This window comes from Rissa tridactyla, chromosome 3 (genome assembly GCF_028500815.1).
Source record: "Rissa tridactyla isolate bRisTri1 chromosome 3, bRisTri1.patW.cur.20221130, whole genome shotgun sequence".
Taxonomy (NCBI): Eukaryota; Metazoa; Chordata; class Aves; order Charadriiformes; family Laridae; genus Rissa; species Rissa tridactyla.
The window spans coordinates 105,089,896-105,102,703 of record NC_071468.1 but is presented as its reverse complement, the minus strand read 5'-3'; the positions used below and the strand labels follow the sequence as shown (position 1 = coordinate 105,102,703).

The window sequence follows — 12,808 nt, the reverse complement described above, 5'->3', positions numbered from 1 at the left end:
TAACACTGTGGACAACGGTAAAAGAATCAATGCACTGCAATTTAAAATGTTTGGGGAATAAGCTCAAAAGAGGCACTGAGTAATACAGTTTCCATCCTCATTTTCCTTTAGATTTTGTCATTACTAATTAGAAATCAGCAACATCAGAATTAGCCAATGTACTAATTTATTAAAAAGACACAATTAAGTAAAGCATTTAGTGTACCAACAAGAACACCAGGGACGTATCACATTGCGTTTTAAGCAAATATAGGATAAAGTTTTCAGAAGCGTGCAAGTCTGACAGACACGTACAAGGAGATCTCATAGGGCCAGTTAGCAAATGTAAGTGTAGTTCCTAAAATTATAAATTGCAATTTCCCATCCCCCAGAGGAATTTTACAGGACGTCACGTAACTTTGGTAAAGAGCTCCTTGTAACAAATAAAAAGAAAATACAGATTGGAATTTGGCACGTTGAGGGACCACTCCGACAAGTAATTCAACTCATTGCTTCATCATGACCAAAGCTGATGCAAAAGGAATGTTTTAAAAGAAAATCTTGAGTTATTTCAAAGCCAGGATTAATGGATGGATTTAGGAAGAAGCAGGATGGTTTACACATGAGGAATGGAAGAACTTCCTCCCCTTTTAGTTACTACGGGGTACCTATGAGGGACAAACATTAAAATCAGCAAACTTCGTGACTCCTACCTAAAAATCTGGAAGGTTTTTCTAAAGAAGTCTTAATCTTTCTGATGTTATTTTTTTTAATAAATCTTAGAACTCTTGAGAAATTCCAGACAGCTGGATGTCAACAGGAGGCAGGTATGAAAAAGGATAATGAAGAAAGATAGTACATAGACTACTGCTTCAGAGTAACATTGAAAATTGGCATGGTGTTTTTTAATCAACACTTTAAAGCACATAGTTGAAGCTTTTGGATTTGAACACGTCCAGAATTTGTTGATCCTCTTTTCCCATTCTGTCTAGTATATCATCATCTTCAGATCTGAAATGATTTTTTTTAGTGTTACTAAAACAAACCTTATAAACACAAATTTGTTCTTGACAATGATGACAGCTACCAGCCAATTTAAATAGGCACCTGTGGCAGTGGTTAATTAATTCACTCTGACAAGGGGAAAAAAAATATTATGTGTCTGAATCTCACCAAATTATGTGATGTTTCCATGGTATGCCTACTCCCCGAACGCCAAATCTGGGGGAGGGCTCTCATCCCAAACATACCATCAGTCCAAACCTGCTTGATTGTCATCACTTCCAGACTCTGTCAATAACTAGTAATAAGGTGCTTTCATAATTCTTCTTTCCATGTTTATATAAAACATATTTCAGATGTACGTGATATAGGGGCTGTGCACCGAGGTTTATACCTCTCCTTAACAGTCTGCAAATAACACTTAATTCTCAACAGGTAAATGATCTGTTTATTGTCAAGTATCAAGCTACTCATTAGATGTTGCCTCTAATGAATGTTTTGTTTACTGTCTGGCCAAGTGATAACTCTGTCTCATACGCCCTGGGGACATCAGCATTCCTAAACCATCTTGAAATCCACAGCTCTTTGGAACATGGCTTAAAACTGTTGATTTGCTTATTAGAAGACAACCAGGAGAATACATTTCGTTTTGAATGGAGTCCCCAGAGCAAAGGGCCGAAAAGAAAAGGCATCATTTCAGATGACATATTGATCTAGTGAATGCAATCATGAAGGTATATGCTTTAAAACGTCTGGGTCCCAGGTGGCAGAGGTGCATGACTGTAAATAGCTCTTTGTCCCATGGACTGGAGAACACCTTGACATTACCAAGCAAAGCATCAGTAGCTAGAAACACCTGGGGTTTTCTTCTGTATACTTGCTACAGATACACTACTTGTCAAGTCTTACATTTTAGCATGATAATAGGTTCATTTTGCTTTCACTTACAGTCTTCCCATTCTTCAAAGCAGTATCCAAGCAGCTGACAGGCCACAGAGATTGTATTCACAGAGGGGCGGTGGCCCCAAACAGGGTGACTGGTTCACCTCCGCAGTGTGCAGGGTGCCAGGACAAGCTCAGGGTACTCTGGACAAGGCAGAGAGCTTCTGGAGTTAACAAAAGAGACTGTCAGATGGGAGCAACCTTTGCCACGTGACATTTGCTGACCAGTGCACCCTTCACATGGGTAAGAATTTTAGGAAGAACGCTATAGATCTCCTTTAAATTTTAAAAGCATAAAATCCTGATTCAGCTGTTTATTCCCAGCTACGTGAAGTCATAAGAAGTATGATCAAGTGCTTTGGTGAGTAGCTTAAAATCACAGTATTTTCAAAATAGTACTTTGTTTCTTGCCTTTTTTTCTATTTGCTATCCGAATTTTGAGACTTGGGACATATAACTGAAAATTTTTCCCTGAAGGAGCTTTCTTTAAGGTCATGTAATCATGTGAACAAAAGTTTTGAGTTGGTGCATTTAAGGATCTGCCATTAAAATAGATGTAGTGAAGTGGTTTTTTGTTTTGTTTTGAAAGCTTTTAGCAGATTCTTAGCGATAAATGTTCTCACTGCTCCAAATCCTATCCCTGAATGAATGCCCACCTAAAATCAGTGTTGTTCAATGGTGCTACGAAACATCCTGAGAGTTCTGTGGACTCCTAACCCTTCCTTTTAATGGGGGTGCTTATGTACAGTTTAAACACATCTATGTTTCCACCTCCAAATTGCCGGGGTTTTTTTCATGCCAAGTTTTGCTTTCTGTAATATGTAATAGAATAGACACTCTTCCTGTATTCTCTCATGGAGTTTTTATTTTCTTTTCTTTCTTGTCACTTCCCTTAATTGAAATTAAAGAAGCTACAGACTGCAAGAGCATGATTTGTTTCTTGTGCATGAAAACATAATGCCCTTCTACGTTATCTCAGTGGGGTGTGCTGTGACTGCAATGCACCAAATACTCTCCGAAATTAAAAGCAAATAAGCAAACTGGGTTTGTGTTAAACAAAACAATGGAAAAATCCTATTAATATAAGAGAGCGAGCTTGCAGAAAAGATATGCTCCCTGTTCTTTGCCAAACTCCCCATTTTCTTTTCTGCTCAGCAAGGAAAGTAGCACTGTGCTGCAGTTTCCCGATCAGTGACCATGTTATCATAATGGTTCTTTCTTACCATCATAAAATGCTACAAACAAGTAACTTAGAAAATTGGTAATATTACAGCTGCTCCTTGCAGTTGCCCTCACATCAGGTTGTATCACTATTAGCCACATAACTCAGCCTCAATGTTGCAGTGGAAATAGCACTAGCCGGAAATTATCACAGAAGTTTTCAGGGTAAAAGGGATATTAATCTCCCACAGCTGAAATCAGTGTGATCACTGACCGTGACCAATAAAATAATCATTTCAACTTCAGCTGTAAGCCTTTGGTAACAGTAACAGGCAAGTCCATTCTATTTGCCTTTAAAGTGCTGGCACACACATCACAGTCATAAATCAAGGCCCTTTTTGTACAAATACAGAACAAAAATTATGATCCTTGCCTCTAAGTTCCCTGTTCCAAGTGTAGATATTACTTAGTGGTGGCAAATGCCAGGTTGGTTTCCTATGTGCTTTGTATGACACTCTCTAAAACATATAACTATGCACCAGTGATAGCAAACCACACCTGTCTGCAACAGGAAGCACCTAAGGTAGGAAATTAAACACCTCCAGACTTTCTTTGAATCCCTACCAGCCCACCTGTGACTATTTCTGCAAGTTAAAAAAGAATTAAGACAAAATATACCACTTCCATTTCATTAAATCAGGAAAATCACCCCAAAATAAATTTAGTTGACCAGAGGGGTTCAGAACTTCCACGCTGTTCCTTCAGGGGCTTGCTTGGTAAGAAAACAGCTCTTTTTTTTAACAATGAAAGTGTATTACCTGCAGTGACCCTCACGGAAGTTTTCTACCTTTATAAAATGGTGCAATGGTTTGAAAAAGTCTCCAGAAGCCTTAGATTTGGAACGTATTTTGCAGACTAGGCCAGGTCAAATCCTGTTGCATTTTTGAAGGAATGGCAACGGTAACAGTACAGGTAAGGGAATTCAGCATGAGGGCAGAAATATTTCATGCAACTGCTCACATCAGTATCTACAACATTCTTCTAGCTAAGTGTTCTTGTGTAGCTAATCCAGTGCCTCAGAAAGGGACGCATAAAGGGAAGGTTTCTTATCTCTGTATTCACAATTAGCTTTCTTGCCCAATGTCTCCTGCCTTGGTAAGCGTACACCCTCACAAAACTGAGTTAAAAATAGAAATAAGGTTCAGGAATGCTTGCTGAAATGCCGGGAGTTAATCTGTGCTCACAGTATTTCTCATGAGAGGTGACGTCTCCGTTCCTCCCTCTGATACCTGGTTGCATCTGTGGCTAATACTTGAGCTACAGTGGAACATGGAAAAGGAATGCGGGACCCAATACTCCCAAGGTGCCAAAACAACAAAAATGCAGTCCACAAACACTTAGATTTTTGTGTAAATTCCTTATCAACATGAACACTCATAAATACAGCGTGGAAGGCACTTTGTCTCCAGATAAAGACTGCAGAGAACAAGTCCCCAAAGCTGAGCACCAGGGAAATGATAACCAAGTCCTTCTGCAAATCTTACTGTGACTGTATGAATTTCTTTTAGCAGTTACATCACCTCTGTGTGATGTTTTAATGCAGTACTTCTCTTACTAGAATAATTTCCATTTCTACATACAGAGAAGATTTTATTTAATCCCAGACATACAGATAAACCTGCTCAAAATGAAGTCATTCCCCAGGTTTGTCAGGCTGCTTCCCTGAAGAGTGATCAAACTGTTCGGTGAGAGGCAGAAGCCTGCTGTGTATTGGGGAAGTGCACCAAATACTGCACTACAATAATTAAACAGGTTTAATGAGCCTTGTATTTTAATATGACCTAAAGCTCAATGCCAGTTTCTGTTGCAAAGTAGCTACAAGCTTGTTAGATACTTAAACACAAATTAACATGTCTGAAACAAAAGAAGATATTTGCGCTAGAAAACAAAATGAGTCTGGAGACGAAACCATACAGCGAGCCCCAAACCCACATGGAGAACTTCTCTTCTAGTCCAAAATAAGATCTTAGCTGCTGGGATGCGATGGGGTGGCCTGTGATGTTCCCTGAACTATACCCAAATGCTGTTTGGAAAGTGTTAGATGACCCAGGCCAAACCCACACCAGAGACATACTGAGAGCTAAAGAGTATGTGTCACCATGGGACTGTGTCCAGTCCTTGTATAGTTTACTAACATAGATATAGTTTATGTATCTAACTTTGGGAAGCTATATTTTCAATGGAATCCATCTGTTGATAATGCTTCTGCAGAGCACTACGTGTTCAGGGCTTTGCGATTTAATGTATTTCATGCTGAGAAACATGTGTCCAAGACTGTTCTATGGCCATCAGTACCTCCAGTCTATGCCTGTATTACCAAACTCTCTTACCCTGCAAAAAGCAACGTCCTCATACAAATTTCTCATCTGGGATGGCCTGCGCTAACTCCAAAATTGTGCCCAGGAATTGACATGTACTACTTGGCCTGGGTCAAATCTTGAATTTAACCACAGAGAGGACTGAATCCCCATACCCAGGGATATACTCTGGTGTGGCTTAATTTATGAATATGGATGTAGCCAGAGAGACTGCTTTTATCCACACATACATGTCAGTACAGGCAGTCGAACGCTACACAAGGCAGGCCCTCCTTCAGTGATCTTGGTCCCTATGTTCAATTTCTACACAACTCCATTCAAGAATCATTTATATTCAATAAAAACAGACAACATCACCTTTTTCTACACACGGAACTTCCTCTACCCAGGACTTTGTATTAGCAACAACAAAATGACATAGTTTGTCTTTTTTTAAAGCTAAATATTTGCTTGGACATTAAAAACAGGGATGGTATACGTGACATCTATCACAAGAAAATATTTTGAATACATAAAAAGAACATCTTTAAGACTTGGAGGTTGCAAATCAAAGTCTAACAAAATCCGTGGGAAGATTCCTACATGCTTCAGTAAAAGTAGGTGCTAGTTCACAGTTTCAGCAATGTTAAATTTCCAGTAACTCTCTTAGCTAAGTGGGAATTCCTCCAGGTTTGTAGAAATGTGTCTGAGAGCCAAATTGAGTCCAAAGTATTTTTAAAACTATTTTTATTATCATGCCAAAATACCTGGCATGAAAAGAATCAAGATACAGGAATTTCCTACCATGATTATTGACATTTTTAAAAAATATTATATACTCTGAGTATTAGAGCAATATACATTGTCTCTGGTTTTGGCATATCGAATTTTGTCTTGAGTTTCTTAATAATTTTAATACTAAAAACACAGAGGTTTTAGGCCAAGCCTTTTATATACATCCTATCTTATCAGACAAGAGGAAAAAAAGTAAAGATATAAACTACAGTTTCTGATTGGCACATTTACAAATTTTCTGTAATAAACATTGCAGACTGATAAAGGGTCCTGAAAGAGTAATTGGATCATCTGGCCAGCAGAGTAAAAGAGGAGAGAATTTACAAAATTAAGAGACAAAACTGTATTGCATAATTGCAGCATTGTAAAGGTCACTCCTATAATCTACCATAAACGAGATTATAATATACTACAGACTATTATTTTGAACTTTACACAGTGTTTACTAAGGGGGCAGTAATCAGTAGTCCACTTTCAAAATAAGGAGATATATTGAGTAAAACTTTGACGCAGTCTTTCCTGGCTCTAGCTCTCTTCAAGGGACGGAATATGCTTCCTAGATGTGCCAACTTCATAAAGCTGAAGAATTTTATAGCATGCCAGAGCTATAATCCAAAACCAATTTGGCAAATTGGAGAATTGGTCTCAAAAAGTAGGTACGAGTGCAGAATATTACTTTTCAGGAGTATTTGCAAAAATACAGGTATAGGGATAACAGAGTACATACTCCTTCAAAAAAAGGGTTTGGCACTGAAGCCAATATTAAGGTGAAAAATCAGAAGTGCCATGCCAGCCGAGGAAAGCCATAGTGGCATATATAAAAAGAAATATGCCTCTAAGGACATAAGGAAGTAATATTTCTGTTTTACTCTGCTTTGGTAAGACTTCAGTTGGACAACTGCGCCCAATTTGGGTGCCAGCATTACAGTCAAAGCATAACAAAAGCATACAGTATAAAAGCCACCCACTACAGTTGCTCCACTGGGATGCCTTTTTGAGTGTGACATTTAACTATTTTTATGACCTTAGTTTCTGAGATGTTTGCATGGAAGGTGAGAGGATGTGAAGAACACTCACTGCGTCAGTAACATCTTCTGGCCACTGCTTTTTATTATTGAGATAAATTGTACAAACATATAAATACTGCTCCCTGTCTTAAGCACTTCTTCAGACTTGAACTGAGCATGCCTTCAACCAGATAAGGCTAGAGCTAAAAATGAAGCAGACCCCAAAATTGCTTTCATTAGCTCAGAAACCCCAAACCCTCAAAAAAACTCTGTTAGAAAAGTCAGTATTAATTAAGTTGAAAGTTCTTCTCCTCAGCTGAACTCACCCTTCCCCTTAATATTATTTTTCATTGGTATTTATATTAAAAATAGTAATAAATAAAGAAATAATGAGGTTCCTTTGAATCCTACTTCCAATGCGACACAGATTTATCATTCTGCTTGCCAAATGAGCAGCTTTCTGATGGATTTTTCTTTGTTCAGGGCTCTGAAGCACTCTTGATCCCTGGGGCAGTGATAAGAGACTCCACATTCTTACTTTTTGTTGTGTAGACCCTTGACAGCCTGCAGAGAGAGGCAGTTCCAATGAAAAGCATGTGTCACTGCACTGAGCATCTCTCTCCATTGTACTGTCTTGAAGGAGCCATTTCAGTTCCCCGTGCTGCAGTGCACCGGGTTGTATGAAGGACAGAACCACACTTATGTTGTTATACTGGCACAAATATTTCTGGCTTCACACCTTCAGTAATGTCATAAATTTTACTGAACAACAGCCAAGTACTTCAATAAAGGCCAACTTAAGTACTGAAAAGGAAACACACATTCACTGTGCGTTTGAGAAGTAAATACAGAGAAGTGTTAAGTTCTCTTCAGGTGAAGAGGAAGAGTATTTCCCTCAGCTGCTGTCTCTCTCCTGGGAGTTTATAGATGCTTAGCATTTTTCAAGTTTTTGTCCAGTAATAGCATGAAAATTGTAAATACAGTTCAGCACCATGCACACATCTTCTCTGCTTTGCAGCTGAATATTGCATACAATGGAATCAGTGACCTCTGTAATGGCAGACTGTAACTGAATGAAATTCATGTGTACTCATTTTCCCTTCCTCTCAAATCAGCATACCGAAAGGACAGACTCTCATTGCACTGCAGCACTTGTGCTAATACATTAGCACTTATACAGCCACCATAGGAATTCTTTTCTCTCCATACCTCTTTTACAGGTAACCATCTCCAGCCAAACGCATCCAAAACAAAACCGAATTCTGCCCTAAAATTCTCCAAAGCCACTCTGCTCCTATACGGCTTTTCAAAATGATGGCCTTGGCAGTATGCCGAGCATGGAGGCTAAAGCTCTGGGATACTTTGGACCAAGTACTTTCCTGCTCACAAGATCCTGACATATCTGGCAGTGCAACAACCTGAATGTTCCCACTGATATTGGCCAGACCCTCACCACTGTCTTATGTAAACTGCTCTCATTGGAGTCAGAGGAAATTGTTACTAAACACTTGTCATTAAAATCCCTAGCAATTTGTAGGGTTTTTCACAGCAAGATGATAATCCATTGATCTTGCAAGTACATGGAATGGCCATCATTTGCACATTCTGCTGAATGATGAATGAGAAGGGCAGAGTTTCAAAGTAATAAGCAGAGGCTGGCTTATATACTCCTGATTTCTTAAACAAAAAAGAAATGGCAGATGGATGGATAGGACAGCAAGTTGCAACCTCACCTACACACAAATTAGATCCATTACCCTTGTTCAGTGCAATCCCCTGGCTCAGTCAGAAAGGGGAAACACTGAGATACTTTGCAGTGCTCTGAGCTTAACCGTGGCCGTGCTCAGCCTTCTGCTACATATATAAATGAAATACAGTCACATACTGGACTCTGTAAGCAAAAGTATAGTCAGCAGGTCAAGGGAAGCGGTTATTCTCCTGCACTCAGCACTTGTGCATCTGCATCTGGAATGCTGTGGTTCCACTTCTGGCCCCCAGCGCAACAGTGACAAGGACAAAGCGGAGTATGTCCAAGAGCAGGTTACTGCAACGATTAAAGATCTGGAGCATTTAATGTACAAAGAGATGCTGAAGAAATTACATTTGTTTAGCTGGGAGAAGAGAAGGCTGCAGCGGGGACCTAGTAACAGTCTTCCATTTCTGAAAGGGAGTTTATAGAGAAAATGGAGCTAGACTCTTCTCAGAGTTGCACAGTGAAAGAACAAGAAAGGATCCAAGCTGCAATAAGGGAAATTCCTACCACAGATGAGGAAAAAAAATCCACAGTGAGGGTAACTCATGGCTAACTGGGGAGGTCCCAATGGACTGGAGGGTAGCAAATGTAGCACCCATCTACAAAAAAGGCAGAATGGAGGATCCAGGAAACTATAGACCTGTCAGTCTGACCTCGGTAGCAGGGAAGGTCATGGAGCAGATCATCTTGAGTGCCATTACAAGTCATATAATGGACGACCAGGGGATCAGGCCTAGTCAGCATGGGTTTAGGAAAGGCAGGTCCTGCCTGATGAACCTGATCTCCTTCTATGACAAGATGACCCGATTATTGGACGAGGGAAAGGCTGTGGATATTGTCTACCCAGACTTTCAAAAAGCATTTGACACTGTTCCCCATAGAATTCTCATGGAAAAACTGGCGGCTCATGGCCTGGATGAGCATACGATCTGCTGGATCAAGCACTGGCTGGATGGGTGGTCCCAAAGAGTGGTGGTCAATGGAGTTAAATCCAGCTGGTGGCCGGTCACAAGTGGTGTCCCTCAGGGCTCAGTGTTGGGATCATTTCTGTTTAACATCTTTATTGATGACCTTGATAAGGACATAGAGTGTATCATCAGCAAGTTTGCAGATGACACAAAGCTAAGCAGGAGTGTTGGTCTGCATGAGGACAGGGAGGCTCTACAGAGAGACTTGGATAGATTGGACCGATGGGCCAATGCTAATGGTATGAGCTTCAACAAGGCCAAGTGCTGGGTCCTGCACTTGGGCCACAACAACCCCATGCATCGCCACAGGCTTGGGGAAGTGTGGCTGGAGAGCTGCCTGGCAGAAAAGGACCTGGGGGTTCTAATTGACAGGCGGCTGAACATGAGCCAGCAGCGTGCCCAGGTGGCCAAGAAAGACAATGGCATCCTGGCTTGTATTAGAAATAGTGTGACCAGCAGAAGGAGGGAGGTGATTGTCCCCCTGTACTCAGCACTGGTGAGGCCACACCTTGAGTATTGTGTCCAGTTTTGGGTACCTCAATATGAGAGAGATATCGAGGTGCTGAAGTGAGTGCAGAGGAGGGCAACGAAGCTGGTGAAGGGCCTGGAGAATAAATCTTATGAGGAGCAATTGAAGGAGCTGGGACTGCTTAGTTTGAGGAAGAGGGGAGACCTCACCACTGTCTACAACTACTTGAAAGGACATTGTAGAGAGGTTGGTGCTGGTCTCTTCTCACAGGTAATTAGCAATAGAACAAGAGGGAATGGGTTCAAGCTGCAACAGGGTAGATTTAGACTGGACATTAGGAAAAAATTCTTCACGGAAAGAGTGGTCAGACACTGGAATAGGCTGCCCAGGGAGGTGGTGGAGTCACCATCCCTGGATGTGTTTAAGACTCGTTTAGATGTGGTGTTAGGGGATATGGTGTAGGGGAGAACTTTGTAGAGTGGGGTTGATGGTTGGACTCGACGATCCCAAGGGTGTTTTCCAACCTAAATGATTCCATGATTCTATGATTCTAACTTGAGCAGGTTGCCCAGAGAAATTGTGTAATCTCCATCCTTGGAGATACTCAGAATTCAGCTAAACACTGCCCTGAACAAACCCCATCTACCTTCAAAAACAGGTCTGCTTTCAGCAGGAGTCTGAACTAGATAACCTTTGAATGTCCTTTTCAAACTGTGTTTTTCCATGAGTCTCCGATTCTAAGTATTTACCAAGAAAATAGGCACACATGTCTAACAGTTATTTGTCCATTTACTTGCAAAGCAACTACTATAGTAGAGCATGAATGTCAATGCAAGCAGAGGGAGCAGAACTTCAGAGGCAAGATCCTGCATGTGGCTCAGGAAAAAAGTGCTAGGCCTTGATAGATACTAAAACTCTACAAGTCAGTCATAATTATAACTTAATGTTAACTGAGCTACTATGCAAAATGGCTGAAGTAACAGCAGAGGCCCTTAAAATTAACTAGGACAGGACTGAAGACCAAACTCAGGTCTTACAGGCAGAGAAATTTATGGTCAGGGAGCAGCAAGAGATGGGGCCATTCCCTAAGGGAAGGCAAGCTGGGAGCCGAGGGTGACTGTCCGTCCACCCGTGCCCTCACTGACCTGTGCAGCAGTGCTGGTAACAGGGTGCAAGGGCAGTCCCAGACACAGTGAGGACAAGAATCAAGTTCATGGTCCATCCAGGGACCATCAGAAGATTAAGGACAAAGACAGTACAGGAGACAAGGCTGTAGCAAAGGTCCAAGATCCTTCCAGGAGGCAGGACCAGAGAGATGGCTGGGCACAGGCCCATCCACTGCACATCTGGGGCCAGAACTGGAAGCCCAGACCTGAGCTGAAATGGAGCCCGCAGGAGTGGTGGAGGCAGAGACTCCAGGTAAGGCTGGTCAGGGCCATTAAAGCCTATTAGAGCTCTCAGAGTCCTGAAAAATTCATCCTTTAAAGGTACATCCTGTCTAAAACTACATGGCCTCAGCCTGTAATTATCAAATCACGTTAAGAAAAAAAAAATGCTTGGTGACTCTAAAGACGATTTTCCACTATGCAGCACAAGGTGAAATACATGTCTTATCAACAGAAAAAGAACAACAAAGCGTGATTCGATTAAACAAACTTTCCTACTGTGTAGTAATAAATCAAGCCATTACAGCTAATTTTGACAAGATTCCTAGATTTCTTTTAGGAAAAGTATCATGCCTTCTACTTTTATAGTGGTATGTCACAGGTCAGACCTATTCACTGTAATATTAGAAACTGATTGACATCTTGACTTTTTTCTCTCTTCCAGCTTGTGCATTGTGGTCACACTTCAAGAGAAATTGAAAATGCTATCTGGGCAAGATTCATTTCAGTGAAGTACACATAGGATAAATTTGACCAGCTGTCACAGATCTCTCAACTTATTTCAGAATAACTTCGACAATGTTAAATAAGCCTCCCTAGAAATTGGAAATGCTCCATCAATTGCTATACTTAATACCAATAGATTAAATGCTGAGCACCAGCTTTGGCACTGGTTGGAAATTTGACTCTTAGTGTATCACCTACACATGTCAAAGGACATTTCAGATATGATAGCAGCATCATTCCTAATGGTAGGAAGTTCCTTCTGCCCTCTATACTATATATAGATTTTCGTAACCATCTGGTACCTGAATCTGGTTTTCCAACCTTTAAAGTACCTTCACTTTCCCCGAAATTTGTGCATGCTATGGATTTCCATGAAACAGGCTCAAACCATCTTTAGGGATGGCTCCTAGATGTTACGAAATCAGTGACAGTGTCCTCCCAAGACATCCCGAAAAATTAAAATGTGTTACTTTGAGCCTATGC

General features: G+C 40.8%; 1 long non-coding RNA gene across 1 annotated transcript in view; it reads right to left on the bottom strand.

Moving 5' to 3' along the window:
- Positions 1-225: 225 nt before the first annotated feature.
- The window catches only part of LOC128907161 (uncharacterized), a 40,409-nt gene continuing 27,826 nt past the window's right edge, over positions 226-12,808 (bottom strand). The window contains exons 5-6 of the long non-coding RNA XR_008465490.1: positions 1,930-2,087; positions 226-990 (exon numbers count right to left, since the gene is read on the bottom strand). This is a non-coding gene — a long non-coding RNA (uncharacterized LOC128907161). The remainder of the gene's footprint in view (positions 991-1,929; positions 2,088-12,808) is intronic.